The sequence below is a fragment of the Ambystoma mexicanum genome, chromosome 7p (assembly GCF_040938575.1).
Source record: "Ambystoma mexicanum isolate Mex_15411 chromosome 7p, UKY_AmexF1_1, whole genome shotgun sequence".
Classification (NCBI taxonomy): Eukaryota; Metazoa; Chordata; class Amphibia; order Caudata; family Ambystomatidae; genus Ambystoma; species Ambystoma mexicanum.
In genome coordinates, this window is record NC_090939.1 from 13,085,973 (window position 1) to 13,107,656 (window position 21,684).

Consider the following 21,684-nt stretch of genomic DNA (forward strand, 5'->3'; position numbering starts at 1 on the left):
GAGGAAGGCATTAGGAGTAGAGGCTAAAAGCGGGAAGAGGGAAATGAATGAAGATGAGGAAGGTATTAGGAGTAGAGGGTAGAAGCGTGAAGAGGGAAATTGATGAAGATGAGGAAGGTATTAGGAGTAGAGGGTAGAAGGGGGTAGAGGGAAATGAATGAAGATGGGGGAGGTATTAGGAGTAGAGGGTAGAAGCGGGTAGAGGGAAATGAATGAAGATGAGGAAGGTATTAGGCGTAGAGTGTAGAAGCGGGTAGAGGGCAATGAATGAAGATGAGGAAGGTATTAGGAGTAGAGGGTAGAAGCGGGTAGAGGGAAAATAATGAAGAAGAGGGAGGTATTAGGAGTAGAGGGTAGAAGTGGGTAGAGGAAAATGAATGAAGATGGTAAAGGTATTATGAGTAGAGGGTAGAAGCGGGTAGGGGGAAATAAAAGAAGATGAGGGAAGTATTAGGAGTAGAGGGTAGAAGCGGGTAGAGGGAAATGAATGAAGATGAGGAAGGTATTAGGAGTAGAGGGTAGAAGCGGGTGGAGGGAAATGAATGAAGATGAGGGAGGTATTAGGAGTAGAGGGTAGAAGTTGGTAGAGGGACATTACTGAAGATGAGGGAGGTATTAGGAGTATAGGTTAGAAGTGGGTAGAGGGAAATGAATGAAGATGAGGAAGGTATTAGGAGTAGACGGTAGAAGTGGGTAGAGGGAAATGAATGTAGATGAGGAAGGTATTAGGAGTAGAGGGTAGAAGCGGGTAGAGGGCAATGAATGAAGATGAGGAAGGTATTGGGAGTAGAGGGTAGAAGCGGGTAGAGGCAAATGAATGAAGATGAGGGAGGTATTGGGGGTAGAGGGTAGAAGTGGGTAGAGGGAAATGAATGAGGATGAGGAAGGTATTAGGAGTAGAGGGTAGAAGCGCGTAGAGGAAAATTAATGAAGATGAGGGAGGTATTAAGAGTAGAGGGTAGAAGTGGGTAGAGGGAAATTAATGAAGATGAGGGAAGTATTAGGAGTATAGGTTAGAAGTGGGTAGTGGGAAATGAATGAGGATGAGGAAGGTATTAGGAGTAGAGGGTAGAAGCAGGTAGAGGGAAATGAATGAGAATGAGGAAGGTATTAGGAGTAGAGGGTAGAAGCGGGTAGAGGGAAATGAAAGAAGATGAGGGAGGTATTAGGAGTAGAGGGTAGAAGCGGGTAGAGGGTAATGAATGAAGATGAGAGAGGTATTAGGAGTAGAGGGTAGAAGCGGGTAGAGGGCAATGAATGAAGATGAGGAAGGTGTTAGGAGTAGAGGGTAGGAGCGGGTAGAGGGAAATTAATGAAGATGAGGAAGGTATTAGGAGCAGACGGTAGAAGCGGGTAGAGGGCAATGAATGAAGATGAGGGAGGTATTAGGAGTAGAGGGTAGAAGCGGGTAGAGGGCAATGAATGAAGATGAGGAAGGTATTAGGAGTAGAGGGTAGAAGAGGGTAGAGGGAAATTAATGAAGATGAGGGAGGTATTAGGAGTATAGGTTAGAAGTGGGTAGAGCGAAATGAATGAAGATGAGGAAGGTATTAGGAGTATAGGTTAGAAGTGGGTAGAGAGAAATTAATGAAGACAAGGAAGGTATTTGGAGTGGAGGGTAGAAGTAGGTAGAGGGAAATTAATGAAGATGAGGAAGGTATTAGGAGTAGAGGGAAATGAATGAAGATGAGGGAGGTATTAGGAGTAGAGGGTAGAAGTGGGAAGAGGGAAATTATTGAAGATGAGGGAGGTATTAGGAGTATAGGTTAGAAGTGGGTAGAGGGAAATGAATGAGGATGAGGAAGGTATTAGGAGTAGAGGGTAGAAGCGGGTAGAGGGAAATGAATGAAGATGAGGTAGGTATTAGGAGTAGAGGTTAGAAGCGGGTAGAGGGAAATGAATGAAGATGAGGAAGGTATTGGGAGTAGAGGGTTGAAGCGGGTAGAGGGAAATAAATGAAGATGAGGGAGGTATTAGGAGTAGAGGGTAGAAGTGGGTAGAGGGAATTGAATGAAGATGAGGAAGGTATTAGGAGTAGAGGGTAGTGGGTAGAGGGCAATGAATGAAGATGAGGGAGGTATTAGGAGTAGAGGGTAGAAGCGGGTAGAGGGAAATAAATGAAGATGAGGTAGGTATTAGGAGTAGAGTGTAGAAGCAGGTAGAGGGAAATAAATGAAGATGAGGGAGGTATTAGGAGTAGAGGGTAGAAGCGGGTAGAGGGCAATGATGTCACTCGCAGTCGCGGCCATCGCCGTGACTGGCGATTCCTTCTGCGTTGGAGTTTGAGAGGACACAGAGGAAGGTTGCTTTAGTCCTTTTTCTGTGTTCGCAGCCGCAGCTCCAATCGCGGGACGCAATGCTGCCGGGAGTATTTAAATCCCGCCTCCCGGCAGGTCGTTGCGTTGCAACCCCCTCTGTTGTTTACCTTTCGACTCTGGGTCCTTCGCTCTTCCTCTGCACCTCGCTTTGGAATTACTCTGGGGTTTTTTCCCCGTGGTTACTCTTCTCCGGTGTTCCGGTACCCGGAACACCGTACTTTTGTTTTCCATTTCCCTCCGCCGCCTTCCCTGGGCGGCGCTAGCTGTGCCTTTTTCTCCGGCGGTCTCTCTCTCTCTCTCTCTCTCTCTCTCTCTCTCTCTCTCTCTCTCTCTCTCTCTCTCTTTCTCTCTCTCTCTCTCTCTCTTTCTCTCACCCGTTCCTCTTCCCTTGCTCCTTGAGTCCAGTCAGCGTGGGGTTTTCTCCCGTGCTCCTCGCAGTGCTTTCTTGGAAGATTTCTACCTCCACCTCAGCCGTTCTCCGCCTGCTCTTCAGGCCTACAGCTACCATAGGACTTGGACGTTTTGCGGCCACACCCTCAGTGTTGGAGATCCTTCGCTTCCTTCTTTCATCTGTGAACAACTGGCCTTCTGAGACAAGTCTTGACACCTCTTATCAGGGTTTTTTTTCCCCTTGCGGGTTTTTTCCCTGTATTTTTCTGGCTTGGTTCCGGAAAGGAGGTCACTGTGCCGCTGTTCTCACCCAGCGGCCACAGTGGCTTCTCTCCGTGACAAGCCCACGCACCAGAAGAAGGAGAAAGACTACCTGGCACGTCGAGGCCTGCAAGATACCATCGACTCGGAAAGTTCAGGTGAGGAGAGCGTGTGTACAGGGGGAACTCAGCCAAGGGTACCGTTCAAGTCACAGATTGCAACGCCAAAGAGTATCACGATGTCAGCTGAGGAGCTGGTCCAAGAGCTGTGGAAGGCTTTCCAGGCCATGTCCCAGGAGCTACAAGGTGTCAAGACTGAGAACGCTTTGCTTAAACAAATGGTTGCGGCTAGGGAACCGACTCTCTCGGAATTGCCACCCATGGCGCCGTCCTCTGGGAAATTTGATGGCTCCCCCAAGAAGGTGAAGGAGTTTCTTGAAGCATGTCTGGTTCATTTCACATTCAGACCCCGTACCTTTGCTACAGATCAGGCCCGGGTGGGTTTCCTAATATCCAACATGACTGGAAACGCTCTGTCCTGGGCCACCCCATTGGTGACTAGTGGAAACGCCATTCTACAGGACTATTCGGGGTTTCAGAATCTTCTCAAGCAGACCTTCGAACGACCAGAACTCTCCTTTACAGCCTGCGAAGACCTGTTGGATGTCAGGCAAGGCTCGCTAGACGTTTTGTCATACATCTCCTCTTTCAAAACATTAGCAGCCGGAGCAGGATGGCCCGAGTCAGCGCAGTATGCCATTTTCAGAAGAGGACTGAAGGAGGAAATTAAAGACGAGCTGGCCAGATCCCCTCGTTCTCCTACTTTCTCAGATCTGCTTTCTGCTGCCCTTCATATAGAGTATCGCCTTCAAGAGAGACGAGTTGAACGTCGTAAGCAAAGGACTCCTGGCTATACCTCAGACCCCTCTGTACCCCTTCTCCCTGGTCGCTCTACTAACATTGTTACCGAAGAACCCATGCAGATCGGTGCCACCAGGGCGCCCTTGTCCGCAGCTGAAAGACGTTGCAGAAGAGAGAAAGGACTGTGTGCCTACTGCAGATGAGATCAACATCTTCTCAGAGACTGTACAGAACTGTCAAGCAAGAGGTCGGGAAACGACTACCCTCGGCGTCAGTAGGGACAAGCGACCGAGGGTCTTCGAACAATCTTCATCGTCCCTATGTCTCTCTGTCAGTGACCTCCTCCGAATCTAAGGAGGACTCCAGGCTGATGGTCATTCCAGTACAACTCAACCTCGGAAACCATCAGGTGGAAACACTGGCTCTATTGGACTGCGGCGCGGCAGGGAACTTCGTCGACACCCTGTGGGCAGACAAGGTGGGTCTCCATCGGATCCCCCGGGCAGAAGGTCAGATGGTGGAAGGTGTGGACGGTTCGCCTTTGTCTTCAGGTCCCATCACCCATACCACTGAAGATCTCTCCTTGACGATCAACCAACATAAGGAACTTTTGAGTTTTGATATTATCAGGGCTGCCCATTTCCCCATCATCTTGGGCATTACCTGGCTCCGTCGACATAATCCTCTGATTAACTGGACCGAGAATCAGATAAGTTTCAGTTCCCCGTATTGCGCAACCAACTGTTTTTCACTGGAAGGTCGAGCTGATCTTCAGCCAGTCAAGGTGTTTCCCAACAACCATGTTGGTATCCATGCTTTACCGAATTTCTGCTCTGGGTTTTCAGAGGTTTTTCAGGAGTGCCTCCATGCCAGACTTCCACCCCATCGGCCAGAGGACTGCACTATCGATCTGGAGCCCAATGCCTTGGTTCCATTCGGACGGATGTTCGCTCTCACCCAAACCGAGAGACAAGTTCTTCGATGATACTTGGATACCAACATGGAGAATGGTCTCATCCAACCTTCAAAATCTCCAGCAGGAGCCCCTTAGTTTTTCATTAAGAAAAGAGATTCCGCCGACCTTAGACCCTGCATTGACTACAGGGGCCTAAATACAGTGACAGTCCGTGACCGGTATCCTATGGCCCTAATCACGGACATTATTGAGGCGGTGCAAGGTGCTCGAGTCTTTATCAAACTGGATCTTCGCAATGCATACCATCTGTTGCGGATTGCCAAGGGTGACGAATGGAAAACCGCGTTTCATACTCCTCTGGGCTTATTTGAGTATAAGGTTATGCCGTTCGGTTTGGTGAACGCCCCAGCGGTATTCCAGAGGTTCATGGACCGAATGTTCTCTGACATGCTTTCCATCTCGGTCATCATCTATTTAGATGATATCTTGGTTTTTTCCCCTAACATGAGAGAACACATAGCACAAGTACGACGAGTTTTAGAGCGTCTTAAAGAGAACAATCTACTGGTCAAGGAGGAGAAGTGTAGATTCGCTGTACCTTCGGTATATTATCTGGGATATGTTCTATCAGAAGGAGGGATCGCCATGGATCCTGACAAGGTGCACGTTATTCTTGACTGGCCGGCCCCGACCTCCGTCCGGGAGGTCCAGAGGTTCTTGGGTCTTTCGAATTACTACCGGAGATTCATTCCAAACTTCTCGGAGGTGGCGTTTCCCATCACCCGCCTACTCAAGAAGACGGCCTATCCTTTTTCCTGGTCTACTGAGGCGGAAAGAAGTTTCTGTCATCTGAAAACCCTCTTCTGCTCTGCCCCGATTCTGCAGCATCCCAACCAAACTCTTCCATTTATTCTGGAGACGGACGCCTCCGCTATAGCTGTCGGAGCGGTGTTGCTTCAGTCCTTCAACATGGTGGAGCATCCTGTCGCCTATCTCTCTAAGACTCTTTCTCCCAGCCAACTCAACTACTCGGTTCTGGAGAAGGAATTGTTGGCGATGAAATTGGCTTGTGAGGAATGGAGGCACCTTCTCATTCGCACCGACCATAAGAACCTAAAGGCTTTACAGGACATGGAATGTTCGAACTCCAGGCAGGCTAGATGGGCCTACCTGTTTTCGCAGTACGACTTCCAGATCACGTACATCCCTGGGTCTCTCAATCGTCTGGCGGACGCCTTGTCTCGCAAGGATTCCCACTTGGAAACGGTAGCTGTCAAGTCCGAGCCATTGTTCCACAGAAATCGGATCCTAGCCACAGTGAGTTCTTTCCTTCAGGAGGTCAAGGCCGCTGTTGCACAAGAGGCTCCTCATATCTCTTTTTCTGCTGATTCTCCTTTCCAAATCAAGGACGGTTGGGTCTTCTACAAGAAGAGGTGGTATATCCCTGAAGGGTCGCTGCGCCGGAAAGTCCTTAAATGGTGTCACGACTCACGTCTAGGCGGACACAGAAGTGGAAATGGTACGTTGGAACTTATCTCGAGGTCGTTTCTTTGGCCCAACATCAGGAGAGACGTGTTCAACTACGTAAAGACCTGCCCGACTTGTGCCAGAGTCAAATATGCCTCGGGGAAGCCCCTAGGACTACTCACCCAAGTGGAGATGCCGAATCGCCCGTGGGGACTCATCTCCACGGACTTCATAGTGGAGCTTCCTGATTCTGAGTCATGCACATGTATCATGGTTACGGTAGACTCTCTAAGCAAGCTAGCCCATTTCTCTCCTCTTCCGGGACTCCCTTCTGCCACCAAGATGGCAGAAACATTTGCCCGAGATATCTTCAAGCTTCATGGCCTCCCTGACAAGATAATATCCGATCGAGGAAGCCAGTACATTTCCAAATTCTGGACGGCTTTATGTACTCGATTGGGAGTGGAAAGGGCCCTTTCCTCTGGGTTTCACCCACAGACGAACGGCCAAACGGAACGACTCAACGCAACCTTGGAGCAGTACTTGCGATGCTTTATTTCCCAGCATCAAGATAATTGGGTTTCTCTACTCCCTACTGCGGAATTTGTTTACAACAACTCCAGGCACACTGCCACAGGCCTATCCCCTTTTTTTTGTACCTACGGTGTTCACCCGCGTTATTTAATGCCAGAGGTGCCCAGTTTCTCCAACTCTCCAACTGCGGAAGAGGTGCTAAGAAATATCAAGGAGGCCAGGGACAGTGCATTGCTAAGTTTGGTGGATTGTAGACAGCGGAATAAGGTTGAAGCCGACAAACATCGCAGGGAAGCACCTTCATGGAAACCTGGGGACAAGGTGTGGTTGTCCACAAGATTCCTTCCCAGATGGACAAAACCTTCTAAACTGTCTCCACGTTTCTTGGGACCTTTCCCCATTCTCTCCAAGGTCAATCCTGTTGCCTATCATCTACAACTCTCTCCATCTCTCAGACGCATACACCCTGTCTTTCAAGCCTCTCTTCTTAAGCCCTCCTATTCAGATCCACATCGCCGGCCTCTCAACCGGAATCTTCCTGTCCCTGCTGCCGACCAGGAAGAATACGAAGTTTCTGCCATTCGTGATTCTAGGTTCCTTCGTGGTCGGTTGGAATACCTCCTGTCATGGAAGGGCTACCCGGTATCGGAGGATTCCTGGGAGCCAGCTTCCCAAATACATGCCCCTCAGCTGTTGGCTAGATTCCATCGCTTGCACCCGGGTAAGCCTGGGTGGTTGCACTCTAGGGGGGGCATACTGTCACTCGCAGTCGCGGCCATCGCCGTGACTGGCGATTCCTTCCGCGTTGGAGTTTGAGAGGACGCAGAGGAAGGTTGCTTTAGTCCTTTTTCTGTGTTTGCAGCGGCAGCTCCAATCGCGGGACGCAATGCTGCCGGGAGTATTTAAATCCCCGCCTCCCGGCAGGTCGTTGCGTTGCAACCCCCTCTGTTGTTTACCTTTCGACTCTGGGTCCTTCGCTCTTCCTCTGCACCTCGCTTTGGAATTACTCTGGGGTTTTTTCCCCGTGGTTACTCTTCTCCGGTGTTCCGGTACCCGGAACACCGTACTTTTGTTTTCCATTTCCCTCCGCCGCCTTCCCTGGGCGGCGCTAGCTGTGCCTTTTTCTCCGGCGGTCTCTCTCTCTCTCTCTCTCTCTCTCTCTCTCTCTTTCTCTCTCTCTCTCTCTTTCTCTCACCCGTTCCTCTTCCCTTGCTCCTTGAGTCCAGTCAGCGTGGGGTTTTCTCCCGTGCTCCTCGCAGTGCTTTCTTGGAAGATTTCTACCTCCACCTCAGCCGTTCTCCGCCTGCTCTTCAGGCCTACAGCTACCATAGGACTTGGACGTTTTGCGGCCACACCCTCAGTGTTGGAGATCCTTCGCTTCCTTCTTTCATCTGTGAACAACTGGCCTTCTGAGACAAGTCTTGACACCTCTTATCAGGGTTTTTTTTCCCCTTGCGGGTTTTTTCCCTGTATTTTTCTGGCTTGGTTCCGGAAAGGAGGTCACTGTGCCGCTGTTCTCACCCAGCGGCCACAGTGGCTTCTCTCCGTGACAAGCCCACGCACCAGAAGAAGGAGAAAGACTACCTGGCACGTCGAGGCCTGCAAGATACCATCGACTCGGAAAGTTCAGGTGAGGAGAGCGTGTGTACAGGGGGAACTCAGCCAAGGGTACCGTTCAAGTCACAAATGAATGAAGATGAGAGAGGTATTAGGAGTAGAGGGTAGAAGCGGGTAGAGGGAAATGAATGAAGATGAGGTAGGTATTAGGAATAGAGGGTAGAAGCGGATAGAGGGAAATGAATGAAGATGAGGAAGGTATTGGGAGTAGAGGGTTGAAGCGGATAGAGGGAAATAAATGAAGATGAGGAAGGTATTAGGAGTAGAGGGTAGAAGTGGGTAGAGGGCAATGAATGAAGATGAGGGAGGTATTCAGAGTAGAGGGTAGAAGCGGGTAGAGGGAAATAAATGAAGATGAGGGAGGTATTAGGAGTAGAGTGTAGAAGCAGATAGAGGGCAATGAATGTAGATGACGGAGGTATTAGGAGTAGAGGGTAGAAGCGGGTAGAGGGAAATTAATGAAGATGTGGGAGGTATTAGGAGTGGAGGGTAGAAGCGGGTAGAGGGAAATAAATGAAGATGAGGGAGGTATTAGGAGTAGAGGGTAGAAGTGCGTAGAGGGAAATGAATGAAGATGAGGAAGGTATTAGGAGTAGAGGGTAGAAGCGGGTAGAGGGAAATAAATGAAGATGAGAGAGGTATTAGGAGTAGAGGGTAGAAGCGGGTAGAGGGCAATGAATGAAGATGAGGGAGGTATTAGGAGTAGAGGGTAGAAGCGGGTAGAGGGAAATAAATGAAGATGAGGGAGGTATTAGGAGTAGAGTGTAGACACGGGTAGAGGGAAATGAATGAAGATGGGGGAGGTATTCGGAGTAGAGGGTAGAAGCGGGTAGAGGGAAATAAATGAAGATGAGGAAGGTATTGGGAGTAGAGGGTTGAAGCGGATAGAGGACAATGAATGAAGATGAGGAAGGTATTAGGAGTAGAGGGTAGAAGCGGGTAGAGGGAAATGAATGAAGATGAGGGAGGTATTAAAAGTAGAGGTTAGAAGTGGGTAGAGGGAAATGAATGAGGATGAGGAAGGTATTAGGAGTAGAGGGTAGAAGCGGGTAGAGGGCAATGAATGAAGATGAGGAAGGTCTTAGGAGTAGAGGGTAGAAGCGGGTAGAGGGAAATGAATGAAGATCAGGAAGCTATTAGGAGTAGAGGGTAGAAGTGGGTAGAGGGAAATTAATGAAGATGAGGAAGGTATAGTGGGTAGAGGGTAGAAGTGTGTAGAGGGAAATGAATGAGGACGAGGAAGGTATTCGGAGTAGAGGGTAGAAGTGGGTAGAGGGAAATGAATGAAGATGAGGAAGGTATTAGGAGTAGAGGGTAGAAGCGGGTAGAGGGAAATGAATGAAGATGAGGGAGGTATTAAAAGTAGAGGTTAGAAGTGGGTAGAGGGAAATGAATGAGGATGAGGAAGGTATTAGGAGTAGAGGGTAGAAGCGGGTAGAGGGAAATGAATGAAGATCAGGAAGCTATTAGGAGTAGAGGGTAGAAGTGGGTAGAGGGAAATTAATGAAGATGAGGAAGGTATAGTGGGTAGAGGGTAGAAGTGTGTAGAGGGAAATGAATGAGGACGAGGAAGGTATTCGGAGTAGAGGGTAGAAGTGGGTAGAGGGAAATGAATGAAGATGAGGGAGGTATTAGGAGTAGAGGGTAGAAACAGGTAGAGGGAAATGAATGAAGATGAGGAAGATATTAAGAGTAGGGGGTAGAAGTGGGAAGATGGAAACGTCACCCGGGAATATGAGAAGATATCACTTCTATTTTTTATTTTTTATTTTACTTGGTTCAATTTGACACAAATTAAAAAATTGTACACGTTTTGTTCCTCCATTAACCTCCTGTTCCTATAAAATAGAACAGTTAAAACAACTTGACGTTTGAACCAGAACCCTTTACCGAGTCCGTACTCGTTGGAATCACAGGTGCTTTGTGTTTCTATGGTCACGGCCGGTTCTCTTTTTGTGGCGCGTTCCCTTGGCTGAAAGAACTGCAAAGCCGCTATTACCAAAGAGGTTTTACCCCCTGCAATAAGCTGTGGCCCCCAGACGTCCTCATCCCATGTTCTATTATCTTGAAATATGTGTTTCATGAGATATCACTTCTATTAAGGCGTGTAATGTTATTTGATATTTGCATAGCGCCTCACCACCACTGTTAAGGCCTTGCAGCGCTTCGTATGTACAGCATCGCCAGACAGCACGCCAAAAACACACATGAATATAAACAGCCCATTACTTTGCCTACAACTATATAATGTATAACAGAGGGAAAGAGTTTAGCTTAGTTTATTCATTTGTATTGCGCACCAGACCCGAGGGTATGAGGGCGCAGGAGCAACAAGGTTATTCGCAGCTTGGTTACATGTTACAATGCAATACAGTAATTACAATGTTTTTATTGATACAATGCAGTAAAAACAGTGTATAATTGTCAGGAACTGCGGGTGGAAGCTGTGGGAGCGCTGGAGGCATTGACTTTAGCTCTCCTACCGCTCTAGTCCTCATCCAACATGGCGGCGTCTAGTATATTACCAGACCCCGCCCCCGCGCTCATTGCGTTGTATCTGTTGTTCTTAGCACAACGCTCTGTGCGACTTAAACTACAGTACTTTTCCCTGTCAGTTTCGCTCTGACTTTCTTCCTTGTTTTTTCCGTCCATATCCCTTATTCCTGCCTTCCAGCTAAAGTTTGTTTCTTTCTCTCTTTGTGTACCTTTCCGGCGTTACTTTCCTTTGGCCGTCTTGCCGGTATTCCTACTTTCCGCGTCCCGTTTTGGAACCGGGTACCTTCCGCTGTCTAGCGGTTCAATTCTATTATTATTTCGGCATCTATCGCCGCTCATGTCTTACCTTCGCGTCCCTGCTATGCGCCTCCTTCTTTAGCGGGGCTCGCTTGCTTTGCCTGTGATCCTTCCGCGGCCTTCCGCATTGTTTATTTTTTGTATTTGTTATTCCTTTACTTACCACTCACCTGCTTTAAACTCTCCGAGTTATTCTGCTTCTATTTTGGAGGCTAATGCCTTCATTCCCAGGGAGTAGCAGCTTCTACTCCCGTTTGCCTCGTCCCATTTGTTCCTGCTCTGCACTCCGGAATGTTTAAACTCCATTCAAGACTCTTGGACATCAGGGTTTTTTCCGCCACTTGGCTTTTTCCCTGCTTTGGGGCTGGCTCCCCGGGGTCCCCCAAGGGCAGGTTCCAGCTCTGCCAAGGTGGCCTCCGGGGGAGCCAGACCCTACTTACACGAACGGAAGGACCACAAGCCTAAAGAAAAGCTCTATTCCGATAAGAAAAAGAGGAGCAAGTCATCTTGTACTGTATCCGAGGACATTACTTCAGTGGAATCAGGTGAGGAGGATTGGGAGGGTACGCAGGGATCTGACAGCATACAACGCCCAAGGATACCCATGGCGTCCCTGGAACAGTATCAGGAACTGGCAGCTGCCATGCAGAACCTTACGGTTGAAGTACAGGCCTTACGTAATGAGAATATCGGCTTGAGGCAGCAGGTGGTGCTGCGCCGCGAGGACCAGGGGGACTTACCGCCCATGGCTTTGTCCTTCGGTAAATACGACGGACATCCTGGGGGTCTGAAGGACTTCCTTGACACCTGCCAGGTCTATTTCACTTTTAGACCTTATGCTTATGACACCGCTCGATCCAGAGTAGGATTCATTATCGCCAACCTTATGGGAAATGCTTTATCCTGGGCCACTCCCTTGGTCACCAGGAATGATCCTTCCTTAAACAACTTTGATCACTTTGTGGGATCGCTTAAAGCACAATTCGACCGACCAGAAGTGCTGTACACCTCTCTTGAGGCAATACTCGATGTGCAGCAGGGAACCACAGACCTACAGACGTACATATCCCGTTTTATGAGACTAGCAGCTAAGTCCGACTGGCCAGATTCCGCCAAGCAGACCATTTTCCGCTGGGGTCTCCAAGACGAGATTAAGGATGAACTAGCCAGAGTGGCCAGGCCAACCTCCTTCCAGGATTTGGTAACATTATCTTTACAGATTGAGTATCGTATACTAGAACGTCGACAGGAAAGAAGGAGAGGGCGCAGCGTTCCTCAGACATTCACACCACCTTCCCAATCACCGTCACCTAGGAACACGCATTCTGCAGAAGAACCAATGCAGATTGGATCCATGCGAGGACCGTTAACCCAGGAAGAGAGAAGACGACGTCGTGAAGCTGGGCTATGTATGTATTGTGGTTCTTCCAAACATCTCTTAAGGAACTGTCCAGAAGTACCACCCAGGAGGAAGGAAAACTCCAGCCCCCGATCTTACGCAAGGGAAGTATCGGGGGAGCCACCTGTCACCCTTGCAACTCTTCCAAACCAATAGAGGATGCAGACGACAATCAACTCATGGTATTCAAGGTACACCTTTGGCTATCTGAGTCAGGACCCATAGAAGTTTTGGCTATGCTGGACTGCGGTGCAGCGGGTAACTTTCTTGACATAAATTGGGCCAAGAAGAAGATGGTTCCTTCAAGACCTAAGCCACGACCCATACCAGTCGAAGGAGTGGACGGTTCACCGTTATCTTCAGGTCCCATAATCCACGAGACTATTCCGTTAAAGATGAAACTGGGAGACCATCAAGAGTATATGGTTTTCGATCTTATCAGGGCAGCTCACTTCCCCCTGGTTATCGGGATACCTTGGTTGAGACGGCATAACCCCACCATCGACTGGACGTCCAACAGAGTGAGTTTCAACTCAGCATACTGCGGATCAAACTGTATGAAACTTCCTGTCAAAAGACCCTATGAAGAAGAAACCAACACCATCCGAACAGTGACCGTATCTTCTGTTCCGCTCCATTACCAGGAATATGTTGAGGTTTTCAAGGATACACTGCCAAGAATCTTACCTCCTCATAGGAATGAAGATTGTGCCATAGACCTTACGCCGGAAGCAGTGGTGCCTTTTGGTCGCATGTATCCGTTATCCATGCCAGAAAAAAGTGCTCTCAAAGAATACCTGGTCGCTAATCTACAAAACGGTCTTATCCAAGAATCCAATTCTTCTTGTGGGGCTTCCTTGTTCTTTATCCCTAAGAAAGACACCTCTGAGCTAAGACCATGTATAGACTACAGGGGCCTAAATCAAGTCACCATTCGCGACAGATACCCCATGCCATTGATACGAGAAGTTCTAGAGGCAGTCCAGGGGGCTGTCTATTTTACCAAGCTTGATTTAAGAGGTGCATACCATCTTTTGAGGATACGAAAAGGCGACGAATGGAAGACTGCCTTTCGTACCCCTTTGGGGCTCTTTGAATATAGGGTGATGCCCTTTGGGCTGGTAAATGCCCCAGCTAAATTCCAACGGTTCATGGATAAGATATTTTCGGACATGCTGTTTCTGTCTGTAGTTGTCTACCTAGACGATATATTGATATTTTCTCGTACTTTACAAGACCACCGCCAACTTGTCAAAGAGGTACTACATCGTCTACAAATCCATCAACTGCTGGTCAAACCAGAGAAGTGTGAGTTCGAGGTAACCACAATATCCTATTTGGGTTTTATCCTATCGAAAGACGGCATTGAGATGGACCCAAGGAAGATAAAGGCCATAGTGGAATGGAAGGAACCCTCGAACGTCAAAGAGGTACAAAGGTTTCTTGGGTTGGCAAATTTCTACAGACGTTTTATACCAAATTTTTCCAACATAGTGTTACCCATTACTTCTCTCCTAAAAAAGGGTGTCAAATTCATTTTTGACATAAGACCCAGAGAAGCCTTTCAACTACTAAAGGACTTGTTTATTTCAGCTCCCATTCTTGTCCAACCAGATCAAACTAAACAGTTCATCTTGGAAACAGACGCTTCCATTGGGGCGGTGGGGGCCATATTACTCCAGAAGGCTGATGAGGGGGAAGAACACCCGGTTGCCTACTACTCTAAAACCTTGACCAGCAGTGAACGGAACTACTCTGTCCTTGAAAGAGAACTGTTGGCTATCAAGTTAGCCTGCCAAGAATGGCGCCATCTTCTGCAAGGTGCGGCCCATAGCTTCCTAATCCGCACCGACCACCGCAACCTACAAGTCCTTCAACAGATGGAATGCACAAATGCCCGTCATGCCAGATGGGCTTACTTTTTCTTACAATTCGACTACATAATCACTCACATTCCAGGATCAGAGAACCAGAAGGCTGATGCTTTGTCCCGCAGATATGGGGACGACTCAGAGAACGATAAGAATCACGAACTAGTGTTTCCGGACCTTAAAATAGTTGCAGCAGCCTCCCTTTTTCTTCAGGATCTGATCCCACAGTACAATATGCAAGCCGGACTACCTTCTACTGTTACTCAAGCTAGTGATGGTCTCTTTTACCATGATTCTGCTCTCTTTATTCCTACTACGCCGTTACAGAGACAGGTACTTTCCTGGTGTCACGATACCCCCCTGGTAGGCCACCCTGGAATCAGAAAGACATACGAGCTACTTCACAGGGGTTTCTGGTGGCCCACCATTAGGAAGGATGTACAGGAATACGTATCCTCTTGCCCGGTTTGCGCATCTAGCAAGTACCAAACGGGGAAACCGGTAGGATTATTGCAACAGCCACAGTTACCAGAACGTCCGTGGGAGCACGTTTCCACGGACTTCATTGTTGACCTCCCCAGATCATATGGTAAGACCGTAATCATGGTTACGGTAGATTCATACAGTAAATTAGCTCATTTCTCTGCCTTCTCCCATATACCGACAGCACCAGAAACCGCAGCCACTTTCCTCTGTGATGTGGTTCGCCTTCATGGTTTACCCAGGACCATTGTATCAGATCGAGGTTCTCAGTTCACCTCCAGGTTCTGGTCAGCACTCTGTCAAACATTAGGTATTCACAGGGCTCTTTCTTCAGGATACCATCCCCAGAGTAACGGACAGACGGAGAGGCTTAATGCAAGCCTAGAACAGTACCTAAGATGCTTTTGTAGCCCCCAGCAGGACGAATGGTCTCGATTCCTTCCACAGGCAGAATTCGCCTATAACAATTCCTTCCATACTACCATCCAGATGAGTCCTTTCTACTGTACCTATGGCTATCATCCTCAGCACTTACCCTGGCTTAACAGTTCTTCCACCAATGTACCTGCTCTAGACAGTATATTGAAGGACCTACATGAAGTACATGCCTTAGCCAAAAGGGCACACGAAACCAGTCAACAATCACAAAAGAAGTGGGCTGACAAAGGCAGGCGTAACAACCCAGACTGGAAGGCAGGTCAGTTAGTCTGGCTGTCTACCAAATTCCTGCCAAAATGGGTTCACACTGGTAAATTCTCTTCTAGATATTTGGGTCCTTTTCCCATCCTGTACAAAGTCAATCCGGTGGCCTATAAGCTTAAGTTACCTGAATATCTTCAGAGGGTTCATCCGGTTTTCCACACCTCCCTCCTAAAACTTCACAAGGAAGACCCTTTTCAGAGACAGTTTCTTAAAGTGCAAACTCCTGTAGCTCCAGTTCCTGATGAGTATGAGGTTTCCTACCTGGTTGATTCACGATATCGTAAGGGCAGGGTACAATACCTGGTGCATTGGAAGGGCTATCCTGTAGAAGAGAGGTCCTGGGAACCAAGCTCCTATATCCATGCCCCCCGATTACTAAGAAGGTTTCATCAACTACATCCCGGAAAGCCAGGGGGGGTTCCGAGGAGAAGGGGGTATACTGTCAGGAACTGCGGGTGGAAGCTGTGGGAGCGCTGGAGGCATTGACTTTAGCTCTCCTACCGCTCTAGTCCTCATCCAACATGGCGGCGTCTAGTATATTACCAGACCCCGCCCCCGCGCTCATTGCGTTGTATCTGTTGTTCTTAGCACAACGCTCTGTGCGACTTAAACTACAGTACTTTTCCCTGTCAGTTTCGCTCTGACTTTCTTCCTTGTTTTTTCCGTCCATATCCCTTATTCCTGCCTTCCAGCTAAAGTTTGTTTCTTTCTCTCTTTGTGTACCTTTCCGGCGTTACTTTCCTTTGGCCGTCTTGCCGGTATTCCTACTTTCCGTGTCCCGTTTTGGAACCGGGTACCTTCCGCTGTCTAGCGGTTCAATTCTATTATTATTTCGGCATCTATCGCCGCTCATGTCTTACCTTCGCGTCCCTGCTATGCGCCTCCTTCTTTAGCGGGGCTCGCTTGCTTTGCCTGTGATCCTTCCGCGGCCTTCCGCATTGTTTATTTTTTGTATTTGTTATTCCTTTACTTACCACTCACCTGCTTTAAACTCTCCGAGTTATTCTGCTTCTATTTTGGAGGCTAATGCCTTCATTCCCAGGGAGTAGCAGCTTCTACTCCCGTTTGCCTCGTCCCATTTGTTCCTGCTCTGCACTCCGGAACGTTTAAACTCCATTCAAGACTCTTGGACATCAGGGTTTTTTCCGCCACTTGGCTTTTTCCCTGCTTTGGGGCTGGCTCCCCAGGGTCCCCCAAGGGCAGGTTCCAGCTCTGCCAAGGTGGCCTCCGGGGGAGCCAGACCCTACTTACACGAACGGAAGGACCACAAGCCTAAAGAAAAGCTCTATTCCGATAAGAAAAAGAGGAGCAAGTCATCTGGTACTGTATCCGAGGACATTACTTCAGTGGAATCAGGTGAGGAGGATTGGGAGGGTACGCAGGGATCTGACAATAATAGATGATTGAAGCAGTCATGAAAAAGGCAAAAGTGGTCATTGATCTTTATCCATTGTATGTAGTTGCGTCTAAAGTGTACGTAGGTTTTGGGTGTCCTTAGAGAGGCTGGTAGGGAGTTCCAATGTTGGGCTGCTTTCACCTGGAAGCTGTTGCCACCCATTTTGGTGCGTTTGAATCTGGGAACTGTGAGAAGATTAGCGTTGGAGGTTCTAGTAGGTCTGTTGGAAGTGTGTTTACTTATTCTATCGACTAAGTAGCGGGGGCAGCGATGTTGAGGCATTTGTGTGTTAGTGAGGCTACTTTGAGCAGGATTTTATCTGTTGTGTTGAGCCAGTTATGGGCTCTCCTAATGTTGGAGATGTGTTCTCTCTTGGGGATGCTGAGCGCTGTTCTGAGAGCGTTGTTTTGTAGCATCTGTATTTTGTTAGTAACTTGTTTGCTAGCTCCTACGTAGAGGGCATTGCAATAGTCCAGTTTTGATAGTACAAGGGCTCTGGCTAGAGTAATGCAGCTCTGGGTGGATAAGAAGGGTTTGGCTGCTCTTATAAGCTTACATGTGTAGGCCGTGGAGGATGCCATACAGCTAACCTGTTTATGGAAGGAGAGGGAGGAGTCAATGTATATTCCTAAGGTTTTCACTTCCTTAGCTACTTTGATCGTGTTCCCGTCTATAATGAAGCTGGTGTAGTTGTGGTCAAATTTGGTTAGGTTTGCGGTGGAACCATGTATAATGAGTTCAGTCTTGTCATCATTCAGGTATAGACTATGAGATGCCATCCATGCCTGGATGATGAGATACACCCTCTTCATCAAGGCCAAATCATGGTCATAATCCCCCGTCAGCGGGATGAGGATCTGTGTATCATCTGTGTAATTAGTGTAGGTGATACCCAGGACATCTAGATCATCAAACAGGGGCTTCGTGAACATGTTGCACAGTGTAGGGGAGACGCATGAGCCCTGGGGGACTCTGCATGTGATGGGGATGGGGTCGGCGGCAGCTGTGGTGGAGAAGACACGCATGGATCTGTTGCTGAGGAATGACTCGATCCAGCCGATGGCTTCTTGGGAAAAGTGGGCAGATGAGTCCAAAGAGTGTCAATTTGAGCCTTCAGGTCGATGAGTGCTGTTTCTGTCCCGCGTTGGGGTCTGAAGCCTAATTGCCGGATGCCAAGGAGATGGTTTAGTTCAAGGTAATTTTGGATTTGTTGGTAGGCTGTCTTGTCTAATATCTTGAGCAGGAAGGGGACAGTGGTAATAGGTCTGTAGTTGGTGGGAATGGAGGGCTCCAGAGAAGGCTTTTTGAGAAGGGGGAGGACCCAGGACTCTTTGAGGTTGCTGGGGACGGTACCTGAGGAGAAGGAGGCGTTGATGAGTCTTGTGATGAATGGCGAGAGGTCTCTTGCCGCATCTTTAATAATTTGTGGGGGGCAAAGGTCACCCTGACAGTTAGATGGTTTTAGGCTGAGGATGATTTTTTCCACTTCGAGAGTGGAGACTTTTGTAACGCTCACCTGATTCCCGCAGAGGCGCCGGTCTTGACTGGGTGAATGCCGTATCTTCAAAGGTGATGTGTAACACACGGTTGGCTCTTTGGGCTGGACCTCTGTGCACTGTATGTCTGACTCGAAGAGTAAGATGTCTGCAGATAGAAAATATGGGATTAATGAACTGGGGTTATTGGGTGCCTCTCTCCTCCTCCCTTTCTCTTCTCCTGTAGAACCCCAAAGGTTAACGCCCTCACCTTAGGTAAGTGAACGCCGAGCTCTCCATCTGCCTCGGGGCAGGGTGCCGTAACCAGTTTCTTCACTGGATAAGGGTGCAGGCCTCTTGACCTCAGAGGACTGCTGTCCGTCGTTAACTGCACGAACGGTAAGTTCTGGGCACTTCAAATGTCTTAAAAGTCTTTTGTAATGATATCCCTTGTTTTGCAGGGTTCCGGCGATGGCGGATGGCGGGCTGATGAGAGTTGAGGCTCGAACCCGCGTGAGGAATAGAAGCGCCTGGAAGCACGTAAGTAAGCGCTTGTAGCCTGCTTCACGATGCGCACTAACTGTCCCTTTTATCTTGCAGGTGCAAGTTCGGAGCTTTAGAGAAGCTGAAGGGTGCTGGAATTACCACTGGATTTGGCGTGGGAAGGAGTAATGGCACGTGAGTAATAAAGTTGCCCAATGTCTTTAAACGCACCTTCTTTTGTCTTTCAGATCGCGGGATGCAGCGCCGAAGGCCTCCGGAGCGTGCGAAGAGCTGGTAAGCTTTTGTCTTTCAGATGCCGGAATGCAGTGCGAAGACCTCCGGAGCATGCGAAGAGTAGGTAAGCCTTTGTCTTTCAGATGCCGGAATGCAGCACGAGGCGTTGGTGACAGCCGATGGACCAGGTAAGAGATGCGCTGCCACTGAAGACTGTAGTGCTAACCTGTTCTTTCTTTGTCTTTACAGGTGCTGCTGAAGACTGGATTCCAGGATGGTAAGCCTTTGTTCCCTTAGGCCCAGGATCAGAAGCAGAAGACACGATGAGCGTTCTGCTGCAGAGAATGCAGAATAACGCAAAGCAAGATTCATCCATCGGGTGTGGTTTAAATAGCCTCCTGTAGTGCTTAGGTGTCTCCTTCCACAGCCACGCCTAGGTAAGAAAAGAGTTCCTGCTTTCCAGAAGAGTTCCAGTGTTCTGAACCTAGGGAGCGGCTCCTGCCCCACCCAACAGGAAAAGTAGTCCCAAACAGAAGAGGATCAGGGGTTCAACTGGCAGGTAAGTAAGCAGCATGGTCTGCTGCAGGTAGGTCCACCCAAGCATTATGAGCCCGGCGCTTCCAGTGCTGGGACTGGGCATCTTTATGAGCCTGGTGCCACTGGCGCCAGGATAGGGTCCAAAAGGTCCCAATTGGGACTGGCTGGCACTCGGAACCGGGGTTATGGGTCTGCTTCCAAGGGAGTCGGGCAAGTCCTGATCTTTTGGAAGCAGAGATCATGACAACTTTGGAGAAGCTAAAGCGGGAGGGCTTGGGCAGAGGGTGTTGGGGTTTGGGGCGCGGGGTCGTGTTAGTAGGGTTGCTTGGTTTGGCTAAGGAGTCTTTCTTATTTTTGATTTTAGTTTGAAGGCTTGTGACTTTGTTGTTGAGGGCATTTTGGACACTGGTGCACCATTGTTTGTCCTTCACACAGGTGTCTGCGGTTAGCACAGGTGTTTCCAGTTCTTTAATGATCATAAACAACTCTTTGGTGCTGGAGTTGGATTGGGCGATTCTCAGGTTGTACGACCTTTGTTTGGCGGCTATGATTTCTTTTTTGTAGTTGGCCGTTATTTTATTGAGCAATATTTAGTTATGGTCTGTGGGAGAAAAAGAGAGGGGGTGGAGTGTGACTCGTGGAAATGAAGGAGGAAGAGCGAGAAAGAAAGAGTGAGAGGGAATAGCAAAAGAAGACAAAAAATAGGAGATGGGGAAAGAAAGAATGAGAAGGAATAGAAAACGAGGAGTAAGACTGACAAAAGGAATGAGGGGAAAGGAGAAGGGATAGGAGATGGAGAAAGAAAGAGTGAGAGGGAATAGGAAAAGAGGAGAAAGAATGACAAAAGGAATGAGGGGAAATGAGAAGGAATAGGAGATGGAGAAAGAAAGAGGGAGAGGGAATAAGAAAAGAGGAGAAATAATAGATGGAGAAAGGAAGAGTGAGAGGGAATAGGAAAAGAGGAGAAAGAATGACAAAAGGAATTAGGGGAAATGAGTAGGAATAGGAAATGGAGAAAGAGAGAGGGAGAGGGAATGGGAAAAGAGGAGAAAAAAGACAAAGGGAATGAGGGTAAAGGAGAAGGAATAGGAGATGGAGAAAGAAAGAGGGAGAGGGAATAGGAAAAGAGGAGAAAGAAAGACAAAGGGAATGAGGGGAAGGAAAAGGGATAGGAGATGGAGAAAGAAAGAGTGAGAGGGAATAGGAAAAGAGGAGAAAGAATGACAAAAAGAATGAGGGGAAAAGAGAAGGAATAGGAGATGGAGAAAGAAAGAGGGAGAGGGAATAGGACACGAGGAGAAAAAAGACAAAGGGAATGAGGGGAAATGAGAAGGGATAGGATATGTAGAAGGAAAGAGGGAGAGGGAATAGGAAAAGAGGAGAAAGAAAGACAAAGGGAATGAGGGGAAGGAGAAGGGATAGGAGATGGAGAAAGAAAGAGTGAGAGGGAATAGGAAAAGAGGAGAAAAATGACAAAGGGAATGAGGGGAAATGAGAAGGAATAGGATATGTAGAAGGAAAGAATGAGAAGGAATAGGAAAAGAGGGAAAGAAAGACAAAGGGAATGAGGGATGGGATGGAGAGGGAAGAAGGAATCAAAGGAAACGAGAGGCCAAAGAAATCAGAGGGGATGAATGAGAGAAGGATGGGGAGAGTGGAAAGAAGGGAAGGGGCATGTAGGCAAGGAGAGGGAAAACACATGCGAGAGTAAATGCACCAGGGAAGAAATGGCAGATGGAAAAAGGGGGGGGGGGTGACAGCAATGGGACAGGGAATAAGAAACCGAAGGCAAAATCAGGACAAACAAGAGAAAGAGAAAAGATGCGAAGGTAGAGTCACTAGCACAGCGCTCGCACACCACCCGGCTGGTTTCTTGGCACTAAGCGTCCAGTATGAGGACAGGAGGCTTCTGTGAGCTGTGTGAAGAGCCAGGTTTGGAGATGGCCGT